This window comes from Oncorhynchus mykiss, chromosome 10, assembly GCF_057628025.1.
Source record: "Oncorhynchus mykiss isolate SJ-2025 chromosome 10, ASM5762802v1, whole genome shotgun sequence".
Classification (NCBI taxonomy): Eukaryota; Metazoa; Chordata; class Actinopteri; order Salmoniformes; family Salmonidae; genus Oncorhynchus; species Oncorhynchus mykiss.
In genome coordinates this window covers 23753829-23767708 of record NC_143031.1, presented here as the reverse complement: position 1 = coordinate 23767708, position 13880 = coordinate 23753829, and the positions used below count along the sequence as shown (strand labels likewise).

Genomic DNA, 13880 nt, shown 5'->3' with positions numbered 1-13880 from the left:
CTCTGCCGGAGCCTCCCGCCTGTCCGGCGCCTCTGCCGGAGCCTCCCGCCTGTCCGGCGCCTCTGCCGGAGCCTCCCGTCTGCCCGGCGCCTCTGCCGGAGCCTCCCGTCTGCCCGGCGCCTCTGCCGGAGCCTCCCGTCTGCCCAGCGCCGCCAGCGCCGCCCGTCTGCCCAGCGCCGCCAGCGCCGCCCGTCTGCCCAGCGCCGCCAGCGCCGCCCGTCTGCCAGGAGCCGCCAGCGCCGCCCGTCTGCCAGGGGCCGCCAGCGCCGCCCGTCTGCCAGGGGCCGCCAGCGCCGCCCGTCAGCCAGGGGCCGCCAGTGCCGCCAGTCAGCCAGGGGCCGCCAGTGCCGCCAGTCAGCCCAGCGCCAGCGCCGCCAGTCAACCAGGGGCCGCCAGTGCCGCCAGTCAGCCAGGGGCCGCCAGTCAGCCAGGGGCCGCCAGTGCCGCCAGTCAGCCAGGGGCCGCTAGAGCCCCTCCGCCCGGAGCAGCTGTCCCTCTGTCCCGAGCAGCTGTCCCTCTGTCCCGAGCTGTCTCTTAGGAGGGTCACCTATCTAGGGACGCTAAGGAGGTGGACAAAGACTATTATGGAGTGGGGTCCACGTCCAGCACCAGAGCCGCCTCCGCGGACAGATGCCCACCCAGACCCTCCCCTATAGGTTCAGGTTTTGCGGCCGGAGTCCGCACCTTGGGGGGGGGGGGGTACTGTCACACCCTGACCATAGTTTACTTTGTATATTTCTATGTTGTGGTTGGTCAGGGTGTGATCTGAGTGGGCATTCTATGTTTCATGTCTAGTTTGTCTAGTTCTATGTTCGGCCTGATATGGTTCTCAATCAGAGGCAGGTGTTCGTCATTGTCTCTGATTGGGAACCATATTTAGGTAGCCTGGGTTTCACTGTGTGTTTGTGGGTGATTGTTCCTGTTTTTGTGTTTGCACCAGACAGGGCTGTTAGTTTGTTCATGTATAGTGTCGTCAATAAATTACAATGAACAACCACCACGCTGCGCTTTGGTCCGCCTCTACTTCACAAGAAGAGAATCGTTACAATATTTATTTTAAATTATTATTGTTTCTAAACCACCTTTGTCCATAGACCAGTACCATAGTGTTCTGTGGAGTGTTTCAGACTGGTCTATCAGATAGTTCTAGTACATCAATAATCAGTTCTCAAGTATTAGTTTAAATTCAAAAGGTCACCAATGGCAGAACACCAAAGACCACTAGCCCCTGATATTTTTTGGGGAAGAGACACTGGCCTAAGGTCAACAGGTGTCTAATTGTAATGTGAAACAAAGCTCCCTCCAACATCAATATATTAGCACAAGTTTGTGCACAGACAGGACATCGCAAGATGTTTCTAAAATAGGATTGCCATGGAATGCAGTTTTGTTCTACCGCACTTCACAATTTTGTTACCACCACAACCAAAGCCCGGAGCAAACGAAGCACACAGGCCAATTAGGTAGTGAACACTAGCGTGGAATTCTAATCAAGGGCCCTCAAACTGCGGGCATGGAGGATAAGATGTCTTAATCTTCTTATTCTGCATGTGGACAGCTGCCGCAGAGTAGGCCCAAGCTGCCAGATAACCCCGGACTAGGGGTAGTGGTGGTGCTTGGCTGCACATACTCCCAAAAACAGGTAGTATAGTGTGTGGGACTCAGTGTACAGTATGATGGCGAGTAGTACATGCTCCTGGATATAGGCGTGGCCGCTGCCAAAGAGGTGTAGATTACAGTCAATTAGTGGGCCGCCATGCTTGGGGAACTGTTTTTCTGCATTTGCCGCAAATGCTAGCCTCTGCAAAATTCTAACGGAGGCTTGGAGTTGTGAGGCTTTTCATTGCATTGATGCATATGAACCCTCACTCATAAGCTCTAATACACACACACTTCACAAAGGTGCATGCACGCCAGAAAAACAAATCTACAACAGTCACCCCTCAGCACACTGACCTATGTACCCACTTCCGCACATACCGACACATATGCACACTCGTACACATCTTTCTATGCACGCATGTCATATGCACACACCAACAGAAACAAATTGGGTGCACACACTGAACTGTCACATTCACACAATCCCGGGAGCGTATGCTCCTCATCCAATACGGCAGATCATTGACAAAGAACTTGGCTGAGGGACAGACAATCAGACTACAGAGAACTAGGCTTTCAACTTCTGGACAAACATTTCAGCTATTTTTACATTTTAGTCATTTAGCAGATGCTCTTATCCAGAGTGACTTACAGGAACAATTATGGTCAAGTAACTTGCTCAAGGGCACATCAAGAGATTTTTCAACTATTCTGCTCGGGGATTTGAACCAGCAGCCTTTCGGTTACTGGCCCAACGCTCTTAATCATTAGGCCGTTGCTATATGATGTACAGCTCCATTACCTCCAATACTTTAGCCTTAATCAGCAAATGGGTGTAATTCATCCCAGCTGTTCCTGCCAGGTAATATTAATAATTTTCACCAGCCATTTTACTGGGGATCTAGCACTGATCAATGGCATATTGAAATGAATGTAACATATTGGAATGAATGGAAAATTAAAACACATATAAACTGTAATGTATGCCATAAAACATTGCAATACAGAAGACTGTGATGAAACTGATTTGATCTCTGATGGAGAACATCACAACATTTTAATCCATGCACTTCTCTGACACTCAATTACTGGGTACTGGGTAGGCAAAGGATTGTCACTTGGGTCCATGGCACCAACAGAGGATGAATCAATGTTCACCTATTTGAAATCGACAACAGCGCTCTAAAATCCACGGACCCTGGCAGGGCCTGGCTGTTATATTATGTTTTGTCCTCCTAATACATAGTCCCCACTGTAGAATCCCTCTCTGCTGGTGTGATCTCAAACAAACACAGTCATAGAGGAGCGTTCCCTTACCAACCTGGCCCTCCATGCGGGCCCTGGGGGCCTGGGTAGTGACCTCATAGTTTAAATGAGTTCAAAGGCATCACTGCAGCAGAGGCAAGATGGCCAACCACCAGTGCATGGCGTTTTGCAACCCACATCAAGCTTGTCTCCATCAAGGCAGTTCAGCAGCTGTGAGGAGAGTACTCACGTCATCAACAACCAAGCAGTCAATTAACTGAAAAGCCATGAAAGACGCTGAGTTGAAACAGGGTGTGGGACTTCTCACCCTTGAAAAAGCCAAAGCCTTTGCCACAACAATTAATATTCTGGACAATATGCCTGATCTGTATTCTCCCTTTGCAGCCTTTGGCCCAAGTGATTACAAGCTTAAATGTGACTGAACTGCGACAAGAAGAGATGTTTCGCAAACATATGAGAGTGCAAATGCTCCTCTAAACAAACACACTTTCAGTCGACTGCGAGTCAGGTAATAGGCCTGTGCTGTAGCAACTGCGGCTCCAAGTCCAATCCCACCACAGGTTTTTGTGGGCCGTGGAGTGGGCCTGTCGATGCATATTAGGACAAGTATAGCATTAACATGCCGATCAATGGCTCCCAACTATCAGCTCCTGTCTCCATCCTTCATGAGATCAGTACACGGGGCCAAGAGACTACCCGCCCGTCTCCCTCCTACTCCACCTTCCCTCCTGGCTGATACATAATTTAAGGCATGCAGGAAGTTACAAGGTGAGGAAGTCCTTTTCCCTGTACAGACTTGAGCTTTTCCCAAAAGACTTAAGCGGTGGGGCGTCAAACACTTGAGCACATGCACGCATGCATGAAGCCACTAATCTGCCAGACTAAAAACGAAATGTGGATTCCTGTCTTCTTTTGCTGTGGAAAGCCATTGTTTGAAGTGCAATATATTTTTAAGAAATTGAATGCCACAGCTTTGTCCTTTGAGACACAAGACACTTGCTTAACCTTGAGGTAGTTTGGCAAGTTGCCCTAGCACCCCTGTCTGCATAAGACATCTTCCAACAAGGCAATAGCTAATCATATAAATCATACTAACAACATGAAACACTGAGACAGGGCTACATGTGCTACCTTATCGGTCAATTAGCAATTTTCTACTCCAAATGGTTAGACGTCCAGCAGACATGGAGAGGGGAAACAGACAGGTAAAATAGTGTGTGTTATCCACCACTGCAACATGAATAAAACAGCAATATACTTTGTTGCAAATGTGAACTGGGTGGTTTTCAGTGTTGACAAGACTGAAATAATAACACACTGACCTTACTACTACATTAAAGCTCTGTGGAGTAGAATCATGCATAATTGAAGATGTTCCACAAGGCTCCCACCCATCTTCATCTGGAGCATCTTTCACCAGTACTCTAGCATCAGTTGGTCCAGAAGGCACCTCAACCATAGAAACTGGTTTCTCTCAGTGACCCAAAATGGAGTCTGGATCCCAGGGGGCTTAGGACCTGAGGCAATCTTTCATATTCCAAATTTCAGCTGATTGATGTCTGAAGGTTGGTGACTTTTATGGAGCACGGCATTTGCCCTGGGCGAGAGGGGAGGCTACAACTGTACTTCCCATCAAGCTCAAACAGGGTGAAGGACTTCCTTTAGCGGGACATGGACTCTATCAAAAGCATATTATTATGCTAACAAGCATAAACAACCATGAACTAGAGGAAAGATGAAAAGTAGCTTTATGTGTTACTGCTCTATGCTCTTAATGCTCTACCAAATTCCTTAAGCATCTTTTTAAGATCTAGTTCAAGAAAATCTTTATAAGCAGTGACCCACATCTCTCCATAATGGACTTCTTTCTCATACTGGTTAACTACTCACCAGAAAATACATCCCATTAGATGCATAGTAGCATAATAAAGAACCATGTGCAAAAATATCTCTACAAAAATGTATTGAAGAACCTATGAACTTATGCAGGTTCAAATACTGGCCAAGGCCTCACTCTTCGAGAGCCAGAGCACCGGTTTCCCAAAAACATTTTCTACACTTTTGATCTTTTTTTCAAAAGTCCACTGTTGATACAGTCCTAAAATATTTTGGATGTCAGCAGTCAAGTTTTCAAGATATTGGACTTTAAAGTGTCACCGGCCACATAATAATACTAATAAGTTGAGCATCAGGTACCAGAGTAGGTAAAGGTACAACGTTCATCTGTACAAACAATAGTACGCAAGTATAAACACCATGGGACCACGCAGCCATCATACCACTCAGGAAGGAGACACATTCTGTCTCCTAGAGATGAACGTACTTTGGTGCGAAAAGTGCAAATCAATCCCAGAACAACAGCAAAGGACTTTGTGAAGATGCAACATTTTGAACAGAAACTATTATTTCACCTGGGCTGGAATAATACATTATGGCCTGTCTCTTGCATTTCAAAGATGAAAGTACAAAGAAAATACAAAAGAACGGTTGGTTTTTTTCTTTGTATTATCTTTTACCAGATCTATTGTGTTATATTCTCCTACATTCCTTTCACATTTCCACGAACTTCACAGTGTTTCCTTTCAAATGGTAACAAATCAAATGGGTATCAAATGGGCCTGATCTACAGGCAGATAGATTTGGGTATGTCATTTTAGGCTAAATAATTTTTTTTAAAAGGGCCGATCCTTAAGATTAAGTGCCAACCACTGGTACCATTAATGCTAGTTAGTGATAGTTTGACCACCAGAGGGCATCTTTGAGAAGCATTTGATAGCCTTCAATAGTGGCTGTACTAGAGAATTTAAAACCTATTTTTGTAAGAGCATACTATATGGGACTGATTTTAAGAAATGTTGCTTAATTAATTAGATTAATATTATGGTGTTTATATTCCAAGAAAAACAAAAACCCTCTGGGTCTCCAATAGGATGGAATGGAAAATATGGCGCTGTTCAACATGACGGTTGTAGACTACAGTGCTGTGCTTTTTAGCTAAAGAATCCCCATGTCGTGTAGGCACGCGGAAGACCAGGATTCAATTCCCCGACGGGTAGGAAGGAGTAGCCTGTCCTTGTAAATTATAATTTGTTCTTAACTGTTTCCATATGTGTTATTTCATAGTTGTGATGTCTTCACTATTATTATACAATGTAGAAAATAGTAAAAATAAAGAAAAACCCTGGAATGAGTAGGTGTGTCCAAACTTTTGAGGCCATCAAAATGTTTTGGCTCGAGAAATTGCCGATACAACAATGCAACAAATACATTGATCATCTCAACAAGGTTTTAGCCGTGGTCGTGGAGCTGGGTGGAAGTGCAACAAAAATTTTGTTTAAATGATATATCTGAGAATATCCAAGGGGCTTTTATATAATTCTAAATTCTAAACCTCACATCTCAAAATAGGGCTACATAATGTTAGATCCCTTACTTCAAAGGCAATTATAGTCAATGAACTAATCACTGATCATAATCTTGATGTGATTGGCCTGACTGAAACATGGCTTAAGCCTGATGAATTTACTGTGTTAAATGAGGCCTCACCTCCTGGCTACACTAGTGAACATATTCATCGTGCATCCCGCAAAGGCGGAGGTGTTGCTAACATTTACGATAGCAAATTTCAATTTACAAAAAAAAATGACGTTTTCGTCTTTTGAGCTTCTAGTCATGAAATCTATGCAGCCTACTCAATCACTTTTTATAGCTACTGTTTACAGGCCTCCTGGGCCATATACAGCATTCCTCACTGAGTTCCCTGAATTCCAATCGGACCTTGTAGTCATAGCAGATAATATTCTAATCTTTGGTGACTTTAATATTCACATGGAAAAGTCCACAGACCCACTCCAAAAGGCTTTCGGAGCCATCATCGACTCAGTGGGTTTTGTCCAACATGTCTCTGGACCCACTCACTGTCACAGTCATACGCTGGACCTAGTTTTGTCCCATGGAATAAATGTTGTGGATCTTAATGTTTTTCCTCATAATCCTGGACTATCGGACCACCATTTTATTACGTTTGCAATTGCAACAAATAATCTGCTCAGACCCCAACCAAGGAACATCAAAAGTCGTGCTATAAATTCACAGACAACACAAAGATTCCTTGATGTCCTTCCAGATTCCCTCTGTCTACCCAAGGACGCCAGAGGACAAAAATCAGTTAACCACCTAACTGAAGAACTCAATTTAACCTTGCACAATACCCTAGATGCAGTTGCACCCCTAAAAACTAAAAACATTTCTCATAAGAAACTAGCTCCCTGGTACACAGAAAATACCCGAGCTCTGAAGCAAGCTTCCAGAAAACTGGAACGGAAATGGCGCCACACCAAACTGGAAGTCTTCCGACTAGCTTGGAAAGACAGTACTGTGCAATACCGAAGAGCCCTTACTGCTGCTCCATCATCCTATTTTTCTAACTTAATTGAAGAAAAAAAGAACAATCCGAAATTCCTTTTTGATACTGTCGCAAAGCTAACTAAAAAGCAGCATTCCCCAAGAGAGGATGACGTTCACTTTAGCAGTGATAAATTCATGAACTTCTTTGAGGAAAAGATTATGATTATTAGAAAGCAAATTACGGACTCCTCTTTAAATCTGCGTATTCCTTCAAAGCTCAGTTGTCCTGAGTCTGTGTAACAGTTGTTAAAGTACTATGTGAATTTCACCAGGTTCATATATCAATATGTTGTGTTGATTTATTATGCATGCCTGCATCCTGGGAGAAGGGGAGTGTGTACTTACGTTTTGCCCGGCGTGCTCGTGCTCAAATCATTTTGATGCACTGAGAGAGGTAGGCACGCTTTTTCTGTCTTCAGAAAAGTTTAATTCTTTTAAGTACAAAGTCATACACACAATGTTTTGTTCATGAATAATGATGTATATTTAGAGGTTACTCATAAGTGGATGGTATTGTTAAGATGCACTTGTAATTGTACTTTTTAGGATGATATCAACATTCTGAATTCAACATGTGGTTAATAGCTAGCTAAGGTATTAGCAGGCTATTGTATGTGTGAACGATGGCTAGCTCCTCGAATGATCCCAGTCCCTCCTATTGTGCATCTGTTGTAGAAAGAGGCGACGATTCTCAGAACAGATGTGCTCTACAAATGTTTTATTTCCTTTTGGATGCAGGTATGTGGTTTTATCAATGTAAAATATGTTATGTATAATAAGGAGAGAGTGTATTAATTTTTGTATTCCAAAAATAATTTTGATGCACAGAGAGAAAGAGGCGACGATTCTCAGAACAGATGTGCTCTACAAATGTTTTATTTCCTTTTGGATGCAGATGCAACATGCAGAGAGTCAGTTCTGCTTGATTAAAACTACCTGATCTCCAAAGTCCACGTTTATAGTCTCTATCAACCACACACAACGCAGAGTTACAGCGGTGCAGTATAGCACCGGTTACATCTGCACAACTCTGCCAGGACCTAGGATCAAGAGAGACGCTCAAGTGTTTTAGTACTATATCTCTTGACACAATTATGAAAATAATCATGGCCTCTAAACCTTCAAGCTGCATACTGGACCCTATTCCAACTAAACTACTGAAAGAGCTGCTTCCTGTGCTTGGCCCTCCTATGTTGAACATAATAAACGGCTCTCTATCCACCGGATGTGTACCAAACTCACTAAAAGTGGCAGTAATAAAGCCTCTCTTGAAAAAGCCAAACCTTGACCCAGACAATATAAAAAACTATCGGCCTATATCGAATCTTCCATTCCTCTCAAAAATTTTAGAAAAGGATGTTGCGCAGCAACTTACTGCCTTCCTGAAGACAAACAATGTCTACGAAATGCTTCAGTCTGGTTTTAGACCCCATCATAGCACAGAGACGGCACTTGTGAAGGTGGTAAATTACATTTTAACCTGTTAGAGCTCTAGGGGCGCTATTTCATTTTTGGATAAAAAACGTTCCCGTTTTAAGCGCGATATTTTGTCACGAAAAGATGCTCGACTATGCATATTCTTGACAGTTTTGGAAAGAAAACACTCTGAAGTTTCAGAATCTGCAAAGATTTTGTCTGTAAGTGCCCCAGAACTCATTCTACAGGCGAAACCAAGATGATGCATCACCCAGGAATTAGCAGAATTTCTGAAGCTCTGTTTTCCATTCTCTCCTTATATGGCTGTGATTGCGCAACGAATGAGCCTACACTTTCTGTCGTTCGCCCAAGGTCTTAGCAGCATTGTGACGTATTTGTAGGCATATCATTGGAAGATTGACCATAAGAGACTACATTTTCCAAGTGTCCGCCTGTTGTCCTGCGTCGAATTCGGTGCGCAATTGCCAGCTGCTTCTACTTTACCATTTGATTCAGGGGAGAAAGCATGTGTCCAAGAACGATGTATCAATGAAGAGATATGTGAAAAACACCTTGATGATTGATTCTAAACAACGTTTGCCATGTTTTCAGTCGATATTATGGAGTTAATTTGGAAAAAAGTTCGCGTTTTGAGGACTGAATTTTCGGATTTTTTTTGGTAGCCAAATGTGATGTATAAAACGGAGCTATTTCTAATACACAAGGAATCTTTTTGGAAAAACTGAGCATCTGCTATCTAACTGAGAGTATCCTCATTGAAAACATCAGAAGTTCTTCAAAGGTAAATGATTTTATTTGAAGGCTTTTATGTTTTTGTTAATGTTGCGTGCTGGATGCTAACGCTAATGCTAACGCTAAATGCTAACGCGAAATGCTAACGCTAGCTAGCTACTTTTACACAAATGATTGTTTTCCTATGGTTGAGAAGCATATTTTGAAAATCTGAGATGACAGTGTTGTTTACAAAAGGCTAAGCTTGAGAGATGGCATATTTATTTCATTTCATTTGCGATTTTCATAAATAGTTAACGTTGTGTTATGCTAATGAGCTTGCTGATAGATTTACACAATCCTGGATACAGGGGTTTTTTCATAGCTAAACGTGACGCAGAAAACGGAGCGATTTGTCCTAAACAAATAATCTTTCAGGAAAAACTGAACATTTGCTATCTGAGAGTCTCCTCATTGAAAACATCTGAAGTTCTTCAAAGGTAAATGATTTTATTTGAATGCTTTTCTGTTTTTTTGTGTAAATGTTGCCAACTGAATGCTAATGCTAAATGCTACGTTAGCCATCAATACTGTTACACAAATGCTAGTTTTGCAATGGTTGAGAAGCATATTTTGAAAATCTGAGATGACAGTGTTGTTAACAAAAGGCTAAGCTTGAGAGCTAGCATATTTATTTCATTTCATTTGCGATTTTCATGAATAGTTAACGTTGCGTTATGGTAATGAGCTTGAGTCTGTATTCACGATCCCGGATCCGGGATGGGGAGATCAGAAAGGTTAATGGCATCGGACCGAGGCTCTGCATCTGTCCTCGTGCTCCTAGACCTTAGTGCTGCTTTCGATGCCATCGATCACCACATTCTTTTGGAGAGATTGGAAACCCAAATTGGTCTACACGGACAAGTTCTGGCCTGGTTTAGATCTTATCTGTCGGAAAGATATCAGTTTGTCTCTGTGAATGGTTTGTAAATTTCGGTGTTCCTCAAGGTTCCGTTTTGGGACCACTATTGTTTTCACTATATATTTTACCTCTTGGGGATGTCATTCAAAAACATAATGTTAACTTTCACTGCTATGCGGATGACACACAGCTGTACATTTAAATGAAACATGGTGAAGCCCCAAAATTGCCCTTGCTAGAAGCATGTGTTTCAGACATAAGGAAGTGGATGGCTGCAAACTTTCTACTTTTAAACTCGGACAAAACAGAGATGCTTGTTCTAGGTCCCAAGAAACAAAGAGATCTTCTGTTGAATCTGACAATTAATCTTAATGGTTGTACAGTCGTCTCAAATAAAACTGTGAAGGACCTCGGCGTTACTCTGGATCCTGATCTCTCTTTTGAAGAACATATCAAGACCATTTCAAGGACAGCTTTTTTCCATCTACATAACATTACAAAAATCAGAAACTTTCTGTCCAAAAATGATGCAGAAAAATTAATCCATGCTTTTGTCACTTCTAGGTTAGACTACTGCAATGCTCTACTTTCCAGCTACCCAGATAAAGCACTACTTAAACTTCAGTTAGTGCTAAATACGGCTGCTAGAATCCTGACTAGAACCAAAAAATTTGATCATATTACTCCAGTGCTAGCCTCTCTACACTGGCTCCCTGTCAAAGCAAGGGCTGATTTCAAGGTTTTACTGCTAACCTACAAAGCATTACATGGGCTTGCCCCTACCTATCTCTCTGATTTGGTCCTGCCGTACATACCTACACGTACGCTACGGTCACAAGACGCAGGCCTCCTAATTGTCCCTAGAATTTCTAAGCAAACAGCTGGAGGCAGGGCTTTCTCCTATAGACCTCCATTTTTATGGAACGGTCTGCCTACCCATGTCAGAGACGCAAACTCGGTCTCAACCTTTAAGTCTTTACTGAAGACTCATCTCTTCAGTGGGTCATATGATTGAGTGTAGTCTGAACCAGGAGTGGGAAGGTGAACGGAAAGGCTCTGGAGCAACGACCCGACCTTGCTGTCTCTGCCTGGCCGGTTCCCCTCTTTCCACTGGGATTCTCTGCCTCTAGCCCTATTACAGGGGCTGAGTCACTGGCTTACTGGGGCTCTCTCATGCCGTCCCTGGAAGGGGTGCGTCACCTGAGTGGGTTGATTCACTGATGTGGTCGTCCTGTCTGGGTTGGCGCCCCCCCTTGGGTTGTGCCATGACGGAGATCTTTGTGGGCTATACTCAGCCTTGTCTCAGGATGGTAAGTTGGTGGTTGAAGATATCTCTCTAGTGGTGTGGGGGCTGTGCTTTGGCAAAGTGGGTGGGGTTATATCCTTCCTGTTTGGCCCTGTCCGGGGGTATCCTCGGATGGGGCCACAGTGTCTCCTGACCCCTCCTGTCTCAGCCTCCAGTATTTATGCTGCAGTAGTTTGTGTGTCAGGGGGCTAGGGTCAGTTTGTTATATCTGGAGTACTTCTCCTGTCCTATTCGGTGTCCTGTGTGAATCTAAGTGTGCGTTCTCTAATTCTCTCCTTCTCTCTTTCTTTCTCTCTCTCGGAGGACCTGAGCCCTAGGACCATGCCCCAGGACTACCTGACATGATGACTCATTGCTGTCCCCAGTCCACCTGGCCGTGCTGCTGCTCCAGTTTCAACTGTTCTGCCTTATTATTATTTGACCATGCTGGTCATTTATGAACATTTGAACATCTTGGCCATGTTCTGTTATAATCTCCATCCGGCACAGCCAGAAGAGGACTGGCCACCCCACATAGCCTGGTTCCTCTCTAGGTTTCTTCCTAGTTTTTGGCCTTTCTAGGGAGTTTTTCCTAGCCACCGTGCTTCTACACCTGCATTGCTTGCTGTTTTGGGTTTTAGGCTGGGTTTCTGTACAGCACTTTGAGATATCAGCTGATGTACGAAGGGCTATATAAATAAATTTGATTTGATTTGATTTAAATGAATAATAATGATAATAGCTTATTTCGATTATTTCGTTTTAAAATAACATAAAATGAGCGAGAACATGGAAATTGATGTAAAAATGTATCACTAGCACTTTAAACAATGCCACTTAATATAATATAATGTTTACATACCCTACATTACTCATCTCATATGTATATACTGTACTCGATACCATCCACTGCATCTTTTCTATGCTGTACTGTACCATCACTCATTCATATTTCTTCATATATATTAATATTCTTTATCCCCTTACACTTGTGTGTATAAGGTAGTAGTTGTGGAATTGTTAGGTAAGATTACTCGTTGGTTATTACTGCATTGTCGGAACTAGAAGCACAAGCATTTCGCTACACTCGCATTAACATCTGCTAACCATGTGGATGTGACAATTTTTTTTTGACTTGATTTGGGTGAGACATAGTTACTAATTTCTAAATAAAGCCAGTATGTTAATTAGAATTACAGTGGGGAGAACAAGTATTTGATACACTGCCGATTTTGCAGGTTTTCCTACTTACAAAGCATGTAGAGGTCTGTAATTTTTATCATAGGTACACTTCAACTGTGAGAGACGGAATCTAAAACAAAATTCCAGAAAATCACATTGTATGACTTTTAAGTAATTAATTAGCATTTTATTGCATGACATAAGAATTTGATCACCAATCAGTAAGAATTCCGGCTCTCACAGACCTGTTAGTTTTTCTTTAAGAAGCCCTCGTGTTCTCCACTAATTACCTGTATTAACTGAACCTGTTTGAACTCGTTGCCTGTATAAAAGACACCTGTCCACACACTCAATCAAACAGACTCCAACCCCTCCACAATGGCCAAGACCAGAGAGCTGTGTAAGGACATCAGAGTTAATATAGTAGACCTGCACAAGGCTGGGATGGGCTACAGGACACTAGGCAAGCAGCTTGGTGAGAAGGCAACAACTGTTGGCGCAATTATTCAAAAATGGAAGAAGTTCCAGATGACGGTCAATCACCCTCGGTCTGGGGCTCCATGCAAGATCTCACCTTGTTGGGCATCAATGATCATGAGGAAGGTGAGGGATCAGCCCAGCACTACACGGCAGGACCTGGTCAATGACCTGAAGAGAGCTGGGACCACAGTCTCAAAGAATCCTGCAGCACACGCAAGGTACCCCTGCTCAAGCCAGCGCATGTCCAGGCCCGTCTGAAGTTTGCCAATGACCATCTGGATGATCCAGAGGAGGAATGGGAGAAGGTCATGTGGTCTGATGAGACAAAAATAGAGCTTTTTGGTCTAAACTCCACTCGACGTGTTTGGAGGAAGAAGAAGGATCAGTACAACCCCAGAACACCATCCCAACCGTGAAGCATGGAGATGGAAACATCATTCTTTGGGGATGCTTTTCTGCAAAGGGGACAGGACGACTGCACCATATTGAGGGGAGGATGGATGGGGCCATGTATCGCGAGATCTTGGCCAACAACCTCCTTCCCTCAGTAAGAGCATTGAAGATGGGTCGTGGCTGGGTCTTCCAGCA

General features: G+C 43.4%; 1 protein-coding gene and 1 long non-coding RNA gene across 9 annotated transcripts in view; one reads left to right on the top strand and one right to left on the bottom strand.

Moving 5' to 3' along the window:
* The window catches only part of LOC110533527 (protein turtle homolog B), a 192222-nt gene that overhangs the window by 173592 nt on the left and 4750 nt on the right, over positions 1-13880 (bottom strand). The gene's annotated exons all lie outside the window — the stretch shown is intronic.
* LOC149979968 (uncharacterized) overlaps positions 9375-13880 on the top strand; it is a 70288-nt gene continuing 65782 nt past the window's right edge. The window contains exons 1-2 of the long non-coding RNA XR_016483625.1: positions 9375-9493; positions 9862-9923. This is a non-coding gene — a long non-coding RNA (uncharacterized LOC149979968). The remainder of the gene's footprint in view (positions 9494-9861; positions 9924-13880) is intronic.